Genomic DNA, 20,801 nt, shown 5'->3' with positions numbered 1-20,801 from the left:
ACAGGGTGATTGGCGAAGGAACGTACTTTGATTTCAAGGTGAAACGATATCCTCGCGGAACACAGTTTGGGTACCGCGGGACAATAAGTTTTTCATTATTCCTTCGTATTCGTTATTATGCGACATTTCAGTTCGGTGCTAGTTCCCTAGAGGCAAGAATATCGTTCGAAGAAATATTTTGACTATACAGGGTGATAAACAAAGGATGTGCTTACGACACCCTAGATTATCAGATCTTCGCGGGCCACAGTTTGGACATCAGGGAATTTCAAAATTTCCCCCTTATACTCGGTACGTACGATTCCATTGAAAATGCCATAGAACCTAGAATCCGATTCGAAGAAATATATGGAGCATACAGGGTGATTGGCGAAGGAACGTACTTTGATTTCAAGGTGAAACGATATCCTCGCGGAACACAGGTTGGGTTCCGCGGGACAATAAGTTTTTCATTATTCCTTCGTATTCGTTATTATGCGACATTTCAGTTCGGTGCTAGTTCCCTAGAGGCAAGAATATCGTTCGAAGAAATATTTTGACTATACAGGGTGATAAACAAAGGATGTGCTTACGACACCCTAGATTATCAGATCTTCGCGGGCCACAGTTTGGACATGAGGGAATTTTAAAATTTCCCCTTTATACTCGGTACGTAGGATTCCATTGAAAATGCTTAGAACCTGGAATACGATTCGAATAAATATATGGAGCATACAGGGTGATTGCCGAAGGAACGAAATTTGATTTCATGGTGAAACCAAATCCTCGCGGGGCACAGGTTGGGCACCGCGGGACATTAAGTTTTTCATTATTCCCTCGTATACGTTATTTTGTGACATTTCAGTTCGGTGCTAGTTCCCTAGAAGCAAGAATATCGTTCGAAGAAATATTTTGACTATACAGAGTGATAAACAAATGATGTGCTTACGACACCCTAGATTATCAGATCTTCGCGGGCCACAGTTTGGTCATGAGGGAATTTTAAAATTTCCCCCTTATACTCGGTACGTACGATAACATTGAAAATGCCCTAGAACCTAGAATACGATTCGAAGAAATATGTGGAGCATAAAGGTTGATTGCCGAAGGAACGTACTTTGATTTCGTGGTGAAACCAAATCCTCGAGGGGCACAGGTTGGGCACCGCGGGACATTACGTTTTTCATTATTCCCTCGTATACGTTATTATGCTACATTTCAGTTCGGTGCTAGTTCCCTAGAGGCAAGAATATCGTTCGAAGAAATATTTTGACTATACAGGGTGATAAACAAAGGATGTGCTTACGACACCCTAGATTATCAGATCTTCGCGGGCCACAGTTTGGACATGAGGGAATTTTAAAATTTCCCCCTTATACTCGGTACGTACGATTCCATTGAAAATGCCCTAGAACCTAGAATCCGATTCGAAGAAATATATGGAGCATACAGGGTGATTGGCGAAGGAACGTACTTTGATTTCAAGGTGAAACGATATCCTCGCGGACCACAGGTTGGGTACCGCGGGACAATAAGTTTTTCATTATTCCTTCGTATTCGTTATTATGCGACATTTCAGTTCGGTGCTAGTTCCCTAGAGGCAAGAATATCGTTCGAAGAAATATTTTAACTATACAGGGTGATAAACAAAGGATGTGCTTACGACACCCTAGATTATCAGATCTTCGCGGGCCACAGTTTGGACATGAGGGAATTTCAAAATTTCCCCCTTATACTCGGTACGTACGATTCCATTGAAAATGCCCTAGAACCTAGAATCCGATTCGAAGAAATATATGGGGCATACAGGGTGATTGGCGAAGGAACGTACTTTGATTTCAAGGTGAAACGATATCCTCGCGGAACACAGGTTGGGTACCGCGGGACAATAAGTTTTTCATTATTCCTTCGTATTCGTTATTATGCGACATTTCAGTTCGGTGCTAGTTCCCTAGAGGCAAGAATATCGTTCGAAGAAATATTTTGACTATACAGGGTGATAAACAAAGGATGTGGTTACGACACCCTAGATTATCAGATCTTCGCGGGCCACAGTTTGGACATGAGGGAATTTTAAAATTTCCCCCTTATACTCGGTACGTAGGATTCCATTGAAAATGCCTTAGAACCTAGAATACGATTCGAAGAAATATATGGTGCATACAGGGTGATTGCCGAAGGAACGTAATTTGATTTCATGGTAAAACCAAATCCTCGCGGGGCACAGGTTGGGCACCGCGGGACATTAAGTTTTTCGTTATTCCCTCGTATACGTTATTTTGTGACATTTCAGTTCGGTGCTAGTTCCCTAGAAGCAAGAATATCGTTCGAAGAAATATTTTGACTATACAGGGTGATAAACAAATGATGTGCTTACGACACCCTAGATTATCAGATCTTCGCGGGCCACAGTTTTGTCATGAGGGAATTTTAAAATTTCTCCCTTATACTCGGTACGTACGATAACATTGAAAATGCCCTAGAACCTAGAATACGATTCGAAGAAATATGTGGAGCATACAGGGTGATTGCCGAAGGAACGTACTTTGATTTCGTGGTGAAACCAAATCCTCGCGGGGCACAGGTTGGGCACCGCGGGACATTAAGTTTTTCATTATTCCCTCGTATACGTTATTTTGCGACATTTCAGTTCGGTGCTAGTTCCCTAGAAGCAAGAATATCGTTCGAAGAAATATTTTGACTATACAGGGTGATAAACAAATGATGTGCTTACGACACCCTAGATTATCAGATCTTCGCGGGCCACAGTTTGGACATGAGGGAATTTTAAAATTTCCCCCTTATACTCGGTACGTAGGATTCCATTGAAAATGTCTTAGAACCTAGAATACGATTCGAAGAAATATATGGAGCATACAGGGTGATTGCCGAAGGAACGTAATTTGATTTCATGGTGAAACCAAATCCTCGCGGGGCACAGGTTGGGCACCGCGGGACATTAAGTTTTTCATTATTCCCTCGTATACGTTATTTTGTGACATTTCAGTTCGGTGCTAGTTCCCTAGAAGCAAGAATATCGTTCGAAGAAATATTTTGACTATACAGGGTGATAATCAAATGATGTGCTTACGACACCTTAGATTATCAGATCTTCGCGGGCCACAGTTTGGTCATGAGGGAATTTTAAAATTTCCCCCTTATACTCGGTACGTACGATAACATTGAAAATGCCCTAGAACCTAGAATACGATTCGAAGAAATATGTGGAGCATACAGGGTGATTGCCGAAGGAACGTACTTTGATTTCGTGGTGAAACCAAATCCTCGCGGGGCACAGGTTGGGCACCGCGGGACATTAAGTTTTTCATTATTCCTCGTATACGTTATTTTGCGACATTTCAGTTCGGTGCTAGTTCCCTAGAAGCAAGAATATCGTTCGAAGAAATATTTTGACTATGCAGGGTGATAAACGAATGATGTGCTTACGACACCCTAGATTATCAGATCTTCGCGGGCCACAGTTTGGACATGAGGGAATTTTAAAATTTCCCCCTTATACTCGGTACGTACGATTCCATTGAAAATGCCATAGAACCTAGAATCCGATTCGAAGAAATATATGGAGCATACAGGGTGATTGGCGAAGGAACGTACTTTGATTTCAAGGTGAAACGATATCCTCGCGGAACACAGGTTGGGTACCGCGGGACAATAAGTTTTTCATTATTCCTTCGTATTCGTTATTATGCGACATTTCAGTTCGGTGCTAGTTCCCTAGAGGCAAGAATATGGTTCGAAGAAATATTTTGACTATACAGGGTGATAAACAAAGGATGTGCTTACGACACCCTAGATTATCAGATCTTCGCGGGCCACAGTTTGGACATGAGGGAATTTCAAAATTTCCCCCTTATACTCGGTACGTAGGATTCCATTGAAAATGCCCTAGAACCTAGAATCCGATTCGAAGAAATATATGGAGCATACAGGGTGATTGGCGAAGGAACGTACTTTGATTTCAACGTGAAACGATATCCTCGCGGAACACAGGTTGGGTACCGCGGGACAATAAGTTTTTCATTATTCCTTCGTATTCGTTATTATGCGACATTTCAGTTCGGTGCTAGTTCCCTAGAGGCAAGAATATCGTTCGAAGAAATATTTTGACTATACAGGGTGATAAACAAAGGATGTGCTTACGACACCCTAGATTATCAGATCTTCGCGGGCCACAGTTTGGACATGAGGGAATTTTAAAATTTCCCCCTTATACTCGGTACGTAGGATTCCATTAAAAATGCCATAGAACCTGGAATACGATTCGAATAAATATATGGAGCATACAGGGTGATTGCCGAAGGAACGTAATTTGATTTCATGGTGAAACCAAATCCTCGCGGGGCACAGGTTGGGCACCACGGGACATTATGTTTTTCATTATTCCCTCGTATACGTTATTTTGTGACATTTCAGTTCGGTGCTAGTTCCCTAGAAGCAAGAATATCGTTCGAAGAAATATTTTGACTATACAGGGTGATAAACAAATGATGTGCTTACGACACCCTAGATTATGAGATCTTCGCGGGCCACAGTTTGGACATGAGGGAATTTCAAAATTTCCCCCTTATACTCGGTACGTACGATAACATTGAAAATGCCCTAGAACCTAGAATACGATTCGAAGAAATATGTGGAGCATACAGGGTGATTGCCGAAGGAACGTACTTTGATTTCGTGGTGAAACCAAATCCTCGCGGGGCACAGGTTGGGCACCGCGGGACATTACGTTTTTCATTATTCCCTCGTATACGTTATTATGCTACATTTCAGTTCGGTGCTAGTTCCCTAGAGGCAAGAATATCGTTCGAAGAAATATTTTGACTATACAGGGTGATAAACAAAGGATGTGCTTACGACACCCTAGATTATCAGATCTTCGCGGGCCACAGTTTGGACATGAGGGAATTTCAAAATTTCCCCCTTATACTCTGTACGTAGGATTCCATTGAAAATGCCCTAGAACCTAGAATACGATTCGAAGAAATATATGGAGCATACAGGGTGATTGCCGAAGGAACGTACTTTGATTTCATGGTGAAACCAATTCCTCGCGGGGCACAGGTTGGGCACCGCGGGACATTAAGTTTTTCATTATTCCCTCGTATACGTTATTTTGCGACATTTCAGTTCGGTGCTAGTTCCCTAATGGCAAGAATATCGTTCGAAGAAATATTTTGACTATGCAGGGTGATAACCAAATGATGTGCTTACGACACCCTAAATTATCAGATCTTCGCGGGCCACAGTTTGGACATGAGGGAATTTTAAAATTTCCCCCTTATACTCGGTACGTACGATTCCATTGAAAATGCCATAGAACCTAGAATCCGATTCGAAGAAATATATGGAGCATACAGGGTGATTGGCGAAGGAACGTACTTTGATTTCAAGGTGAAACGATATCCTCGCGGAACACAGGTTGGGTACCGCGGGACAATAAGTTTTTCATTATTCCTTCGTATTCGTTATTATGCGACATTTCAGTTCGGTGCTAGTTCCCTAGAGGCAAGAATATGGTTCGAAGAAATATTTTGACTATACAGGGTGATAAACAAAGGATGTGCTTACGACACCCTAGATTATCAGATCTTCGCGGGCCACAGTTTGGACATGAGGGAATTTCAAAATTTCCCCCTTATACTCGGTACGTACGATTCCATTGAAAATGCCCTAGAACCTAGAATCCGATTCGAAGAAATATATGGAGCATACAGGGTGATTGGCGAAGGAACGTACTTTGATTTCAAGGTGAAACGATATCCTCGCGGAACACAGGTTGGGTTCCGCGGGACAATAACTTTTTCATTATTCCTTCGTATTCGTTATTATGCGACATTTCAGTTCGGTGCTAGTTCCCTAGAGGCAAGAATATCGTTCGAAGAAATATTTTGACTATACAGGGTGATAAACAAAGGATGTGCTTACGACACCCTAGATTATCAGATCTTCGCGGGCCACAGTTTGGACATTAGGGAATTTTAAAATCTCCCCCTTATACTCGGTACGTAGGATTCCATTGAAAATGCCCTAGAATCTAGAATACGATTCGAAGAAATATATGGAGCATACAGGTGATTGCCGAAGGAACGTACTTTGATTTCATGGTGAAACCAAATCCTCGCGGGGCACAGGTTGGGCACCGCGGGACATTAAGTTTTTCATTATTCCCTCGTATACGTTATTTTGTGACATTTCAGTTCGGTGCTAGTTCCCTAGAAGCAAGAATATCGTTCGAAGAAATATTTTGACTATACAGGGTGATAAACAAATGATGTGCTTACGACACCTTAGATTATCAGATCTTCGCGGGCCACAGTTTGGTCATGAGGGAATTTTAAAATTTCCCCCTTATACTCGGTACGTACGATAACATTGAAAATGCCCTAGAACCTAGAATACGATTCGAAGAAATATGTGGAGCATACAGGGTGATTGCCGAAGGAACGTACTTTGATTTCGTGGTGAAACCAAATCCTCGCGGGGCACAGGTTGGGCACCGCGGGACATTAAGTTTTTCATTATTCCCTCGTATACGTTATTTTGCGACATTTCAGTTCGGTGCTAGTTCCCTAGAAGCAAGAATATCGTTCGAAGAAATATTTTGACTATGCAGGGTGATAAACAAATGATGTGCTTACGACACCCTAGATTATCAGATCTTCGCGGGCCACAGTTTGGACATGAGGGAATTTTAAAATTTCCCCATATACTCGGTACGTACGATTCCATTGAAAATGCCATAGAACCTAGAATCCGATTCGAAGAAATATATGGAGCATACAGGGTGATTGGCGAAGGAACGTACTTTGATTTCAAGGTGAAACGATATCCTCGTGGAACACAGGTTGGGTACCGCGGGACAATGAGTTTTTCATTATTCCTTCGTATTCGTTATTATGCGACATTTCAGTTCGGTGCTAGTTCCCTAGAGGCAAGAATATCGTTCGAAGAAATATTTTAACTATACAGGGTGATAAACAAAGGATGTGCTTACGACACCCTAGATTATCAGATCTTCGCGGGCCACAGTTTGGACATGAGGGAATTTCAAAATTTCCCCCTTATACTCGGTACGTACGATTCCATTGAAAATGCCATAGAACCTAGAATCCGATTCGAAGAAATATATGGAGCATACAGGGTGATTGGCGAAGGAACGTACTTTGATTTCAAGGTGAAACGATATCCTCGCGGAACACAGGTTGGGTACCGCGGGACAATAAGTTTTTCATTATTCCTTCGTATTCGTTATTATGCGACATTTCAGTTCGGTGCTAGTTCCCTAGAGGCAAGAATATGGTTCGAAGAAATATTTTGACTATACAGGGTGATAAACAAAGGATGTGCTTACGACACCCTAGATTATCAGATCTTCGCGGGCCACAGTTTGGACATGAGGGAATTTCAAAATTTCCCCCTTATACTCGGTACGTACGATTCCATTGAAAATGCCCTAGAACCTAGAATCCGATTCGAAGAAATATATGGAGCATACAGGGTGATTGGCGAAGGAACGTACTTTGATTTCAAGGTGAAACGATATCCTTGCGGAACACAGGTTGGGTTCCGCGGGACAATAACTTTTTCATTATTCCTTCGTATTCGTTATTATGCGACATTTCAGTTCGGTGCTAGTTCCCTAGAGGCAAGAATATCGTTCGAAGAAATATTTTGACTATACAGGGTGATAAACAAAGGATGTGCTTACGACACCCTAGATTATCAGATCTTCGCGGGCCACAGTTTGGACATTAGGGAATTTTAAAATCTCCCCCTTATACTCGGTACGTAGGATTCCATTGAAAATGCCCTAGAATCTAGAATACGATTCGAAGAAATATATGGAGCATACAGGTGATTGCCGAAGGAACGTACTTTGATTTCATGGTGAAACCAAATCCTCGCGGGGCACAGGTTGGGCACCGCGGGACATTAAGTTTTTCATTATTCCCTCGTATACGTTATTTTGTGACATTTCAGTTCGGTGCTAGTTCCCTAGAAGCAAGAATATCGTTCGAAGAAATATTTTGACTATACAGGGTGATAAACAAATGATGTGCTTACGACACCTTAGATTATCAGATCTTCGCGGGCCACAGTTTGGTCATGAGGGAATTTTAAAATTTCCCCCTTATACTCGGTACGTACGATAACATTGAAAATGCCCTAGAACCTAGAATACGATTCGAAGAAATATGTGGAGCATACAGGGTGATTGCCGAAGGAACGTACTTTGATTTCGTGGTGAAACCAAATCCTCGCGGGGCACAGGTTGGGCACCGCGGGACATTAAGTTTTTCATTATTCCCTCGTATACGTTATTTTGCGACATTTCAGTTCGGTGCTAGTTCCCTAGAAGCAAGAATATCGTTCGAAGAAATATTTTGACTATGCAGGGTGATAAACAAATGATGTGCTTACGACACCCTAGATTATCAGATCTTCGCGGGCCACAGTTTGGACATGAGGGAATTTTAAAATTTCCCCATATACTCGGTACGTACGATTCCATTGAAAATGCCATAGAACCTAGAATCCGATTCGAAGAAATATATGGAGCATACAGGGTGATTGGCGAAGGAACGTACTTTGATTTCAAGGTGAAACGATATCCTCGTGGAACACAGGTTGGGTACCGCGGGACAATAAGTTTTTCATTATTCCTTCGTATTCGTTATTATGCGACATTTCAGTTCGGTGCTAGTTCCCTAGAGGCAAGAATATCGTTCGAAGAAATATTTTAACTATACAGGGTGATAAACAAAGGATGTGCTTACGACACCCTAGATTATCAGATCTTCGCGGGCCACAGTTTGGACATGAGGGAATTTCAAAATTTCCCCCTTATACTCGGTACGTACGATTCCATTGAAAATGCCCTAGAACCTAGAATCCGATTCGAAGAAATATATGGAGCATACAGGGTGATTGGCGAAGGAACGTACTTTGATTTCAAGGTAAAACGATATCCTCGCGGAACACAGGTTGGGTACCGCGGGACAATAAGTTTTTCATTATTCCTTCGTATTCGTTATTATGCGACATTTCAGTTCGGTGCTAGTTCCCTAGAGGCAAGAATATCGTTCGAAGAAATATTTTGACTATACAGGGTGATAAACAAAGGATGTGCTTACGACACCCTAGATTATCAGATCTTCGCGGGCCACAGTTTGGACATCAGGGAATTTGAAAATTTCCCCCTTATACTCGGTACGTAGGATTCCATTGAAAATGCCTTAGAACCTGGAATACGATTCGAATAAATATATGGAGCATACAGGGTGATTGCCGAAGGAACGTAATTTGATTTCATGGTGAAACCAAATCCTCGCGGGGCAAAGGTTGGGCACCGCGGGACATAAAGTTTTTCATTATACCCTCGTATACGTTATTTTGGGACATTTCAGTTCGGTGCTAGTTCCCTAGAAGCAAGAATATCGTTCGAAGAAATATTTTGACTATACAGGGTGATAAACAAATGATGTGCTTACGACACCCTAGATTATCAGATCTTCGCGGGCCACAGTTTGGTCATGAGGGAATTTTAAAATTTCCCCCTTATACTCGGTACGTACGATAACATTGAAAATGCCCTAGAACCTAGAATACGATTCGAAGAAATATGTGGAGCATACAGGGTGATTGCCGAAGGAACGTACTTTGATTTCGTGGTGAAACCAAATCCTCGTGGGGCACAGGTTGGGCACCGCGGGACATTAAGTTTTTCATTATTCCCTCGTATACGTTATTTTGCGACATTTCAGTTCGGTGCTAGTTCCCTAGAAGCAAGAATATCGTTCGAAGAAATATTTTGACTATGCAGGGTGATAAACAAATGATGTGCTTACGACACCCTAGATTATCAGATCTTCGCGGGCTACAGTTTGGACATGAGGGAATTTTAAATTTCCCCCTTATAATCGGTACGTAGGATTCCATTGAAAATACCCTAGAACCTAGAATACGATTCAAAGAAATATATGGAGGATACAGGGTGATTGCCGAAGGAACGTACTTTGCTTTCATGGTGAAACCAAATCCTCGCGGGGCACAGGTTGGGCACCGCGGGACATTACGTTTTTCATTATTCCCTCGTATACGTTATTTTGTGACATTTCAGTTCGGTGCTAGTTCCCTAGAAGCAAGAATATCGTTCGAAGAAATATTTTGACTATACAGGGTGATAAACAAAGGATGTGCTTACGACACCCTAGATTATCAGATCTTCGCGGGCCACAGTTTGGACATGAGGGAATTTTAAAATTTTCTCCTTATACTCGGTACGTACGATTCCATTGAAAATGCCCTAGAACCTAGAATTCGATTCGAAGAAATATATGGAGCATACAGGGTGATTGCCGAAGGGACGTACTTTGATTTCATTGTAAAGGCAAAACCTCGCGGGCCACAGGTTGGGTACTTTAGGACATTAAGTTTATCATTATTCCCTCGTATACGTTATTATGTGACATTTCAATTCGGTGCAAGTTCCCTAGAGGCAAGAATATCGTTCGAAGAAATATTTTGACTATACAGGGTGATAAACAAAGGATGTGCTTACGACACCCTAGATTATCAGATCTTCGCGGGCCACAGTTTGGACATCAGGGAATTTTAAAATTTCCCCCTTATACTCGGTACGTAGGATTCCATTGAAAATGCCCTAGAACCTAGAATACGATTCGAAGAAATATGTGGAGCATACAGGGTGATTGCCGAAGGAACGTACTTTGATTTTATGGTAAAACCAAATCCTCGCGGGCCACAGGTTGGGCACCGCGGGACATTAAGTTTTTCATTATTCCCTCGTATACGTTATTTTGTGACATTTCAATTCGGTGCTAGTTCCCCAGAAGCAAGAATATCGTTCGAAGAAATATTTTGACTATACAGGGTGATAAACAAAGGATGTGCTTACGACACCCTGGATTATCAGTTCTTCGCGGGCCACAGTTTGGACATGAGGGAATTTTAAAATTTCCCCCTTATACTCGGTACGTACGATTCCATTGAAAATGCCCTAGAACCTAGAATCCGATTCGAAGAAATATATGGTGCAAACAGGGTGATTGCCGAAGGAACGTACTTTAATTTCATGGTAAAACCAAATCCTCGCGGGCCACAGGTTGGGCACCGCGGGACATTAAGTTTTTCATTATTCCCTCGTATACGTTATTTTGTGACATTTCAATTCGGTGGGAGTACTATAGATGCTAGAATATAGTAGGAAGAATGATGTGGAGTATGCAGGCTTATAGAAAAATGTTGTAGTTATGAAAACCTAGGTTGTTTTTTTTGCGGTGGTTTTTTTTTTTCAATTTACCCATTACAATTGCATTTGTATCCGTACGTGCATACATTTTTGTAATATCAGTGACTTTCGTGTATTCCCCCCCTCCCGAAAACAAATAGAAATTTATAAACTGCTATTTGCATAATTTTCCGGCTCTCTTGAATTGGATGGCTTTTTTGTTACACTCCTGGCAACCCTGAGCTACCATCTATATCCTTTGCTTCTGCTGCGTTCAGGTCGCTTACTTCTCATTTCAGTTCGGTGCTAACTTCACGGACGTATAGGGGTTCTAGTTGCTTAGTAGTGGCAAAATCACAACAATAGTTAGCAATGCTACTGATAAAGCCAAGGAGTGCACGCTTTTGTCTAACTACGGAAGTGTTGGGGGTGGGTCTTGTGAAGAGGGAAAGGTGTGAAAAAAGGTGTGAATGAAAATTTTGGAGTTGGACCGCAAGTTTACATTGGTTGGAATCTTCTTCACCTTTATTGCACATGGCATTATGTAGTGTTGATGGGAAGTGTTGGGGTTTAGGCATTTGTAATTTCACATTGTAGTAGATGGGGATGGTATAATGATAAGGGATGGTTCCTGGTAGTTCTTTCAGATAAATTCCCGAGATAATTTTCACATGTTCAGTCGCCGTGGTGACCGAAAAAATTAGGGAAAAAAGGAAAAGTAGTAACATTACTGCCATTGTCGGTAGTGAACCCTGAAAGGGACAAAGAGACAATTTTAAAACTGAGTTTGCATAAAAAAAAATATGTATTAAGCATGAGATTTGTGATGGAAAAAAAATTGTTTTCCGAGTAAGCTACTCAAATAAAAAGGTAAAAGATCACTAATGAAAAATTAAAAAAAAGAAGGATTAACAAATTGTAATGCAAGAGATTCTCGAGACTGAATAGTTTATAATATAAACTTCTGCATTTTTATTTGTATTTTATTACCATTTGTTTACGTTTTGCGCTCCGCGATGTATTTGCTCGAGCCGAAGCGATTACTAAATCGTCAGCTGTGCGAGATTCGTCTACGGGTAGGTCGCGCATGCGCAGATACTTGTGCGAGTTTTTTTTTTCTTACAATCTGCTTGCTGCAGACAGAAAAAAATCGCGAGTGGAAAATTCACGTACTCAACCAGTAGTCAGTTGAGAGACTACGTTCCTGATTGGCCGTTTTTACTTTCTACTTCTTTATTATTATTACTTTGTGGAATATTAAAAGTTTATTTTAGTCTTCGAACTTGCTTTAAAGTTAATTCCCGACTCTTTTATGTGTACAGTGTTGAGGAGGAGGGAACAGGAAGAAGAGGGTACTACGTGAATCAAAATGGCGGAACTTCCGTTTTTACATGTGCTCGTTCTTGTGTGCGGCTTGGTGAAAAAATCACGTTGCGAAAACAAAAATTGCGAAAATACAAGTATTATATTGACATGTGGGTGCGAAAAGATTATTTATAAGGTGTGAATGGACTGTGCAACGGTGAAAAATGGAAAAATTGAATATTTAAGTGACAGACTCGTCCGAGTCAAGGTGTCTTGGTTTCAAACGGTGAATCGTGATAGCATCGGTTTTCAGTTTGCCACGACCATCGGTGTATTCCACCAAATAGGAATTGGCGTCGTTTTGTGAAATTATTTTCCCGTGAAATTTGTAGGAGGAGGAAAATGCCTTGGGTACGTGGGGATGAGGGGTAGTGTCCAAAATATACACTAATTGTCCAGGGGAGTAGGTTGTTTGTTGTGTCTTTTTGTCGGCACATTGTTTTTGCTGCTCAAATCGCTTTGCTAAATGTTTGTGTGCTAGTTCTCGAGCGGCTTGGAGTTGTTCTATTCTCTGTTCATTAGAGTGGATAGTGGTGTTGGAATTAGTAGGGAGAACAGCATCTGCAATTAACCTAGGGTGTTGTCCAAATAGCAAAAAATAGGGGGAGTTGTTCATGCCAAGATGTGTACTTACATTGTGGGCATGGGTCGCGCTAGCCAAAAGTTCATGCCATTTACCTTGTTTTTGTACCACATAAGTTTTCATGATGGATTTCAAGTAGTGAAAAGATGATTCGACTACACCATTTCTGAAGTGGGCAGCGGTATCAACAAATTTTAATGTGACACCAGTAATTTTGGATAATTCCTGTATTAATTTGCTACAGTTGGGGGAGCTCCTGTCAAGCATAATCGTCTCTGGAAGACCAAAAATGAGAAAAACATGCGAGACAAGGGCGTTAGCTATTGAGTTGGCATCATGGTTGGGGAGGGTTGTAGTTATGGCAAATCTGGTACAATTGTCAACAACGGATAGAAAATATTTGTGTCCTGTGTCAGAGGTTGAAGTCAGTGGTCCACACACGTCAATATGTATTTGGCTAAAGGGATGACTAGCGGGTGGGCTCGTTTGCAGTGTATGTTGTACGGCTCCGTGAGCTCTTTTTGCTACTTGACATTCAGTGCATTTGCGTACTGCAGCGTACACATATTTCTTTAGATTAGGCCAATAGTAGCGTAAAGAGAGATGGGAGTATGTTTTAGCAGCACCTTGATGTGCGGCCATCATTTTGTTACAGTGAATTAATTGAAACACTTCTTTTCTTAGTTTTTGGGGAATACATAACTGTCTTCTATAACCTGGTGAGAATTTAGTGTTCCTATAAAGGATTCCGTTGTCAAGAACAAATGAGTAGGCTGTTTTCTCTAATTTGTGATCGGCATCTGGGTGGTTTTCATGAATTTTGATTAATGCTTGTAAGTATGGGTCCTCTCTTTGTGCCGTACCTATGTCAAAGTCATCGGATTGTAACATGAAGACTTGATTTAGTATGTCCTCCTCGTCTGTGTCAAGTGAAGTGTCTTGTGCTGTGTTGTTGGGCAAGGAAGGGGCTGGGTCTACAGGATTCCTCGATAATGCATCAGCAATACCATTCTGTGATGATGGGATATGGTGGATTTGAAAGTCGAACTCTTGGAAGAAGAGTGATCTTCGAGCAAGGACCCCGGACAACTGTTTTGTTGTTCTAAGGTAAGACAATGCATGGTTATCTGTGAAAACTATAAAGGGTGTGTTGATTAAGAAGAATTTGAATGATTTTAGGACATAAAAGGCTGCTGCAATTTCAAGAGAAAAGACATCTGCTTTTTTCTCAGTGTCTGTAAGGTGTCTGCTGCAGAAAGCTATCGGATGCAGTATTCCATCAGTATCTTTCTGCATAAGACAACCGCCCATACCCTGGTATGACGCGTCGATGTATACGCATGAAGTCTGCTTTGGGTCATAAGGTCTAAGAATGGGTGCGGAAATAATTTTGTCTTTTAATGCCTCAAAGCTTTTCTGATGCTCTTCATGCCAATGAAAGTTTACTTTCTTTTTGAGTAATTTGAACAGACATTCTGCGGGTTCCGCAAACCCTTGTACATAGCGTCTGATGAAATTGCATATGCCTAGGAAAGATTTCAAATTCTTCTTAGATTTAGGTGGAGGGAATTCTTTGATTGCACGCAGGATGTGATCAGAAATTTTAAATCCCTTTTGCGACACGAGATGGCCTAAGACTGGAATTTCCTCAAAGCAAAATTTACATTTATTTGGCCCTAGTTTCAAATTGGCTGCACGTAATTTAGCAAAGACTTTATGTAAAACTTGTAGCATTGCGTCAACTGAGTTTGTGTAGCAAATTATGTCATCCGTATATGCTGATATCTCGGAACTATCTATGCCAGATAGAGCCATAGACATTACATTGTTCATGACCTGACTACTTGTCTTCAATCCCATTGGCAGTACTTCATACTCGTAATTTCCACAATTACTAATTGCAAATGAGGTCATCTTCTTTGACCTTTCTGTTAATTTTACCTGAAAAAATGCCGATTTAAGGTCAAGGGTTGTGTAATATTTCTTGCCTGCCATGTCTGCTAAAATGTTATCAATGTTAGGTGTTGGGAGAGAAGAGGGCTGAATAATTTTATTCAGCGCCCGAAGGTCAGACACCACGCGGAACGAATTGTCTCGCTTGCGCACTAAGAGAACTGGGTGTCGGAATGGACTACCTTCTGACCTGCGAATGATTCCATCTTGTAAGAGCTTGTTAAGCTCAATTTTCATTTGCTCTCTAAGATTCAAAGGGATGGGGTATTGTCTCATATAGGGAGGTTGATTGTCGCCAATGTCAATGTCGTACTCATAAATTGGGGTTGTGGTGAGTTTATCGCCTTTCCAAGCTAAAACATCAGCATAATCAAATACTAACTTTATGATTTTTTGTTTGTCTGCCTCTGATAAGTCAGGGTTAATACTAATGCAAGATGGGTCAAATTTTTTCTGACTTTCCTTCAGTCTTGTGTTTTCTGTATTGTCTTCTGTGCATGCGTATGTAGTGGTAGTCGTATCAGTGTTGGATGCGTCTGTCATGTCTACTAGAATGTCACATGGGGTTGCTTGGCCAAGTGGGGTGTTGGATTTGAGTGTGACTGCTTTCTCTGAGGGGTTATGAATTAGTAACAGAGGGGAAGAAGTGTCAAGGAGAGCATGGGGTATGAGGATATTGTATGTAAGGAGTGTTTCCTGAGAAGGTGTGAGTAGGATATTGTGGGGGAGGGGGGGAGTGATGGAAACGGAAACATATGTTCGGGTTCTAGGTTTTAGGGTTACATTTTCTGGGATTGTTACTAAACTGTGTTGGTTGCTAGTAGGGTGTAGTTTAGAAAAAATTACATCAGGGATGGTGTAGGTGTGTGATTTTGTGGGAAGGTTATAGTTTGGAATATGGCCTAAGCGTCTAAGAGTTAACAGGTTAGTACTAAGTGAAATGTCACAATTTTGTGTCTTCAAGAAGTCATTGCCAAGGAGAGGAGGTAATTCTTTGGATTGCACAACTCTAAAAGGGTGGGAGTACCTATATCTTCCTATGTGAAGGGGGAGTATTACAATTTCTGAGATAGGAAGTCTGTTGCCAGTGACGCCTTTAATAATGCTGTGCATTTGAATTTTCTTTGCATTGGGTGGAATTAAATGCTGAGGACAAATACTAATCTGGCTTGCGTTGTCAATCATAATTTCTAGTGGGTTATTATTTACATGAGCTTGAATGAAGAATAGGTTGTTTTTTTCAAGGATAGGAACTGTGTCAAATTTTGTCTTGCGTGTGGATCCGTCCCATCGATTCACACGGTTTTTCAGTTTAAATCGCCCTTGTTTTCATTGTTTGGATTATAAAAACAGTCCCTGGTAGAATGATTTGACCGGAAACAGATCTGGCATTGTGAAAACTGTGAATTTTGTCGCCCCCCGGCTGAATTGTTATTTCCACCTCGAGATCTGAAATTACGTCTCATGCCGCGAGTAGAACCTCTGCGATTACCATTCCCCTGGCCGTAAAAAGTAGGCCGGGTCTGAAATTGATTACTGTTATTTGATTGTATTTGATCTGCCAGGTTCTGGACAGTGTGACACAACGCTTCAACTTTATTTTCTAATGTCAAGGTTTGCAATTGGTTCGTGACTGAATCTAGTTGGTTCGCTGTTGAACCGCCAGATGGCAAAATTGCGTTGCAAGACTGGGAAACGGCCGCGCTGGGAGAACTAGCAGACTGCGTGTTTGGAGTTTGACTTGAGGGGAGGGAAGGAGAGGCTGTGGGCGTGGTTTGGACCTGCCACGAGTTGGTCGGGAGAGCTGCTGTTACTTGATAAGGTTGCTGCGAAAGAAAGTTGTATGGAGCTTGAGAGATCTGCGGGAGGGGGGTAGGGGGGGGATACGTCACGAATGACGAAGCAGGCTGAGGTGTGGGGAAAGGATGCGTGTTGCTGACCTGAGGTTGCGTACAGCTGGGAAACTGAGGGGAGGCTGTTGCGTAAATGGAATGCATGTACTTAGCGGCATCCATCAGTTTCATCGCTTCACTTTGTTCCTCATTGCGTCTAGCTTGAATCAGCATGTCTTGCCTTTCTTGATTCTGCAGATGTGCAATAAGAGAACTTGTGTCGGTGAACTCTTTGTCTCCTATCGCAGCGATGTGTTTAGATCGAAGTCCCGACACAACATAGGAAAGGATTTGGGGATTCGTCGCTTGCGGGAAGAATTGAAGGACGAGATTTTTCTTGCGAATTACATAATCATGAATGGGCTGGTTAATTTCCTGCTTTGTCTCTAATAAAATTTGGATGGGCATGCTGACTAAGTGACTGCCTTTAAATAATTAAATTAATTCTTTTTTGATTTGCGGAAAGGTGAGGGTGTTGAAGTTTGGCTGCTTCTTGAGATCGTTCAAAAATGTGAGCGCTATGTCTGCGAGGAACAATGGCAACATTTCGCGTTTTTTATTTTCCTCCCACGCCAAAGCGCCCGCAATACTGTCGAACTTTTCAAAAAACTGCTCAACTTCTTGAGGGTTTTTTCCTGTGAAGGGGGCGGGGTATAAGCCATGGGGTATATTTACGGACATTCTTGACGGGGATGGATTGATAGTGGTAGGATTGATGGTGGTAGGGGTGTTAGTTTTAAGTGTACTGGTTTGGGGTTCTGGGTGTTTCTTTTTTCGTTTGGGAGTTTCTAGACCACCTAGAAACTGTGGATAATCGGGATGTTGAGCCTTGGATCTGGTTATTCGGGGGGAAGGAGCGGGGGAATTAATAGCGGAGGCTAAGGAGAGAATCTGATCAAGAGAACGGTCTAGCTCTTCGTGAAGAATAATTTGGGATTCGTTCATGCGAATTTAGGGAGGGGGAATTTTTATGCACTTATTCACAAGAAATGAAAGATAGTGAGCGGAAGAAAAAAAAATTACAAGTGGGGAGTTTATAATACGAAGTGTATTATCGAAAAAGAAGAATTTCTAGGGTTGCTGCTGTGTGCGGCGGGGATTTTAGATTATGGGGTTTTGAGTGACGTAAAAAAAAATTAAAATTTTATGGAAATCCACGGAGTGGAGCCGGCTATCTCCACCATGTAGCGTGACGTCGGGTAAGGTACGGGATCGAGTCACGCCGGGACGTAGCTCAGATAAATGCAATAGGTCTTAAGTTTGACTTGGCTAACCACCTCTACCCTTAAGGAGGCTGATGAAGGATTGTTGGGAGCCTGTGTTGTTGAACGCTACTCACCCCTTGCTGTTGATCTGGCCCTCCGCTTCTGGCGTCGGCGACGGTGACAGGTGTCCGCTGGAGAGATCGGAGATGACGATAAGAGACGGCAGGCAATTCGGCGACTTGTTTTATTCTTGCAGATTCTTCGGTTGGCTTAATCCGGACTGCTTGTGGACTTCTCGCTTGTTGCCGCCTCGTAGTGTCGCGATCTCTCAGCAGGCCGTCGTCCTCTTCTCGTCGATCAGTTTGGTGGTGATATTGGAGCGAAGTGAGAGCTCGATTTACTGTCTCCAGCGGTTTTATACATTGGATTTGAGTCATAGGTTGGTGGACTTTGCACCTCCACTGTGCACCTGGGGTATCCCTGGATGCGGATGGAAATTTACAGTGGAGGTGCACTCACCGCTGGCGAGGGCCGTTGCCTTGCTGAGTGTGCAGAGCCGAGTGGAAAATTCTTGTTGCTCGGCTCTGCATCCGGTGGAATGTGGGGTGAATGAGCGTTCAACTTGCGAGCTTCAGAGCGATGTTTGAGGCAAATTAATGTTTCGACTTTTATGCTCCCAATTCCTTCATCAATATATATATATATATATATATATATATATATATATATATATATATATATATATATATATATATATTTGGTTGTGAAAGAAAATTTTTTGCGAAAATCGACAGTTTCCATTCCGAAAACTAACGCCTTATTTTATCTTATTTTGCAATTTCTAGACGTTTCCGGCAAATTTTAACTTCAGATTTGTGATTAGGAGGCCTCAATTAGTGAGTATGCCAAATATGAAGAAAATTGGAGAGGGGTCTGGTCATCTCAAGTCATTCTGAAGTGGCAAAAAGTTCAAATTAGCACAAAGAGAAAACTAAAAAGAGGTTTTGTGTATTATTTATTTTGCCCCAGTTTATACTTTTTCACAGCATTATTTATTGTTTCATATTCTTGCAGGAAACAGATTAGTACATTAAGGATAAAACTACTGAAACAAAGAGATAGGTTTCTTTTTTATATTATACTTTCTTTACTGAAAGAAAAAATGTATCAGTAAATTAGTTGCACACCAAAGGCATACTCTATAATTTTATAAATAATAAAACTGGAAGCGACGTGATTTCACTGTGAATATTATATTTGTGTGAAATGTGTCAAAGTTTGTGGTTTAAATATTGTAATTAATTTCCTCTAGCAAGATTAAAATGAATTGAGTGAGGGTAATCAATCCCTATCAGTGCTGATGGGACTTCCTGCAACTACAGCCTTATATTTGCAGCAGGTGGAAGGTTGGAGGTGACAGGAGTAGGGAATTAGAAATAGAAGTCTTCTGTTTTTCCATTCCGTGGCAGTCTGGCTGTAACCTGTCAAGCACCTGAGAAGGCAGTTGGAGAAGCTGCTAAAACCCCCCCAGAATTCGTGGTTGCAGCTATAGTCGGGACGCGCTAGCGAGCGGCATGGAACCACCCACTCTGGTAGTGGCGCGCCGTTGCCGGATTGACCTACTTCAGGATTTTCGCGAGCCCACAGAGACACGTGTAGGATTAAACATCTGGTTAAACAGTCAACAACGGGACCCTTCCATTGTTCTCATTCCGACTCTTTTCCTATTTAAAGGAACAACATTAACTACTTCTGTTCTTTCATTCATTTTTATATGATTTTACATACAGGTAGCTCGAAGCATTAATTACACATGTAACAAATGTATCATTAATGTTACGAAAATCGAGGAATTGCCAAGCGTTTCGTTGTAATTTATTGAACTCTGTATTGCCAGAGCCTGTATTGTCATGTAGCTTCCAAAATTAACTCACATCACACACCCACATGTGCCTCCCCGATGGTACAGTGGTGGGGTAAGCGTTGTCGCCTTGTAATCAAGGAGTCCTGGGTTCGATGCCCTGTCGAGGCACATAGTGGTTCGGATCCCACTTTAGGTCCATTCCAGATTAGCCGTAGTGTGCATAAAGTGGACTTTAAAACAACAACTCAATCAATCAATTCACACACAATTGATTTGTTCTTGATAAATTCTTCTCCGTAATACAGTAACTCAGTTCTGTGAAATTCTGTTTTAGAGGTGAATTTTTGTACGTTCTGCAAAATATATTTAAAAAACGTGTTAACGAAACGAAGTTGTACGTAATTTTATACATAATTCGCCCTAATTTTCAAGAAATACATTTCATTTGTACGTTCTGAAGCTTCAACAATCACGGCGTAACAAAGAAAGCAAAGAGAGGCGGCATGAAATCAAAGGAGAACGATTTGCCACAGTGTTGTTCATAACACAAGACGCATTTTCTTTTGTTGGTAATTGTGATACGATACAACACAAGTAAAAAGATGCCGGTAGCTGATGCTTGCAATGTACCATAATAAAAACACAACAAAGGTTCTTTCAGTGAAGGTTTTCAGTTGCTGTGTAGAGC

The 20,801-nt window shown here is 41.5% G+C and overlaps 1 protein-coding gene across 1 annotated transcript in view; it reads left to right on the top strand.

The window, feature by feature from the left end:
- LOC145988540 (glutathione S-transferase theta-1-like) overlaps positions 1-20,801 on the top strand; it is a 95,988-nt gene that overhangs the window by 62,517 nt on the left and 12,670 nt on the right. The gene's annotated exons all lie outside the window — the stretch shown is intronic.

This window comes from Lepisma saccharinum, chromosome 6, assembly GCF_977018435.1.
Source record: "Lepisma saccharinum chromosome 6, izLepSacc3.1, whole genome shotgun sequence".
Lineage (NCBI taxonomy): Eukaryota > Metazoa > Arthropoda > Insecta > Zygentoma > Lepismatidae > Lepisma > Lepisma saccharinum.
The sequence above is the reverse complement of the archived record's forward strand: the minus strand, read 5'-3'. Positions and strand labels throughout refer to the sequence as shown.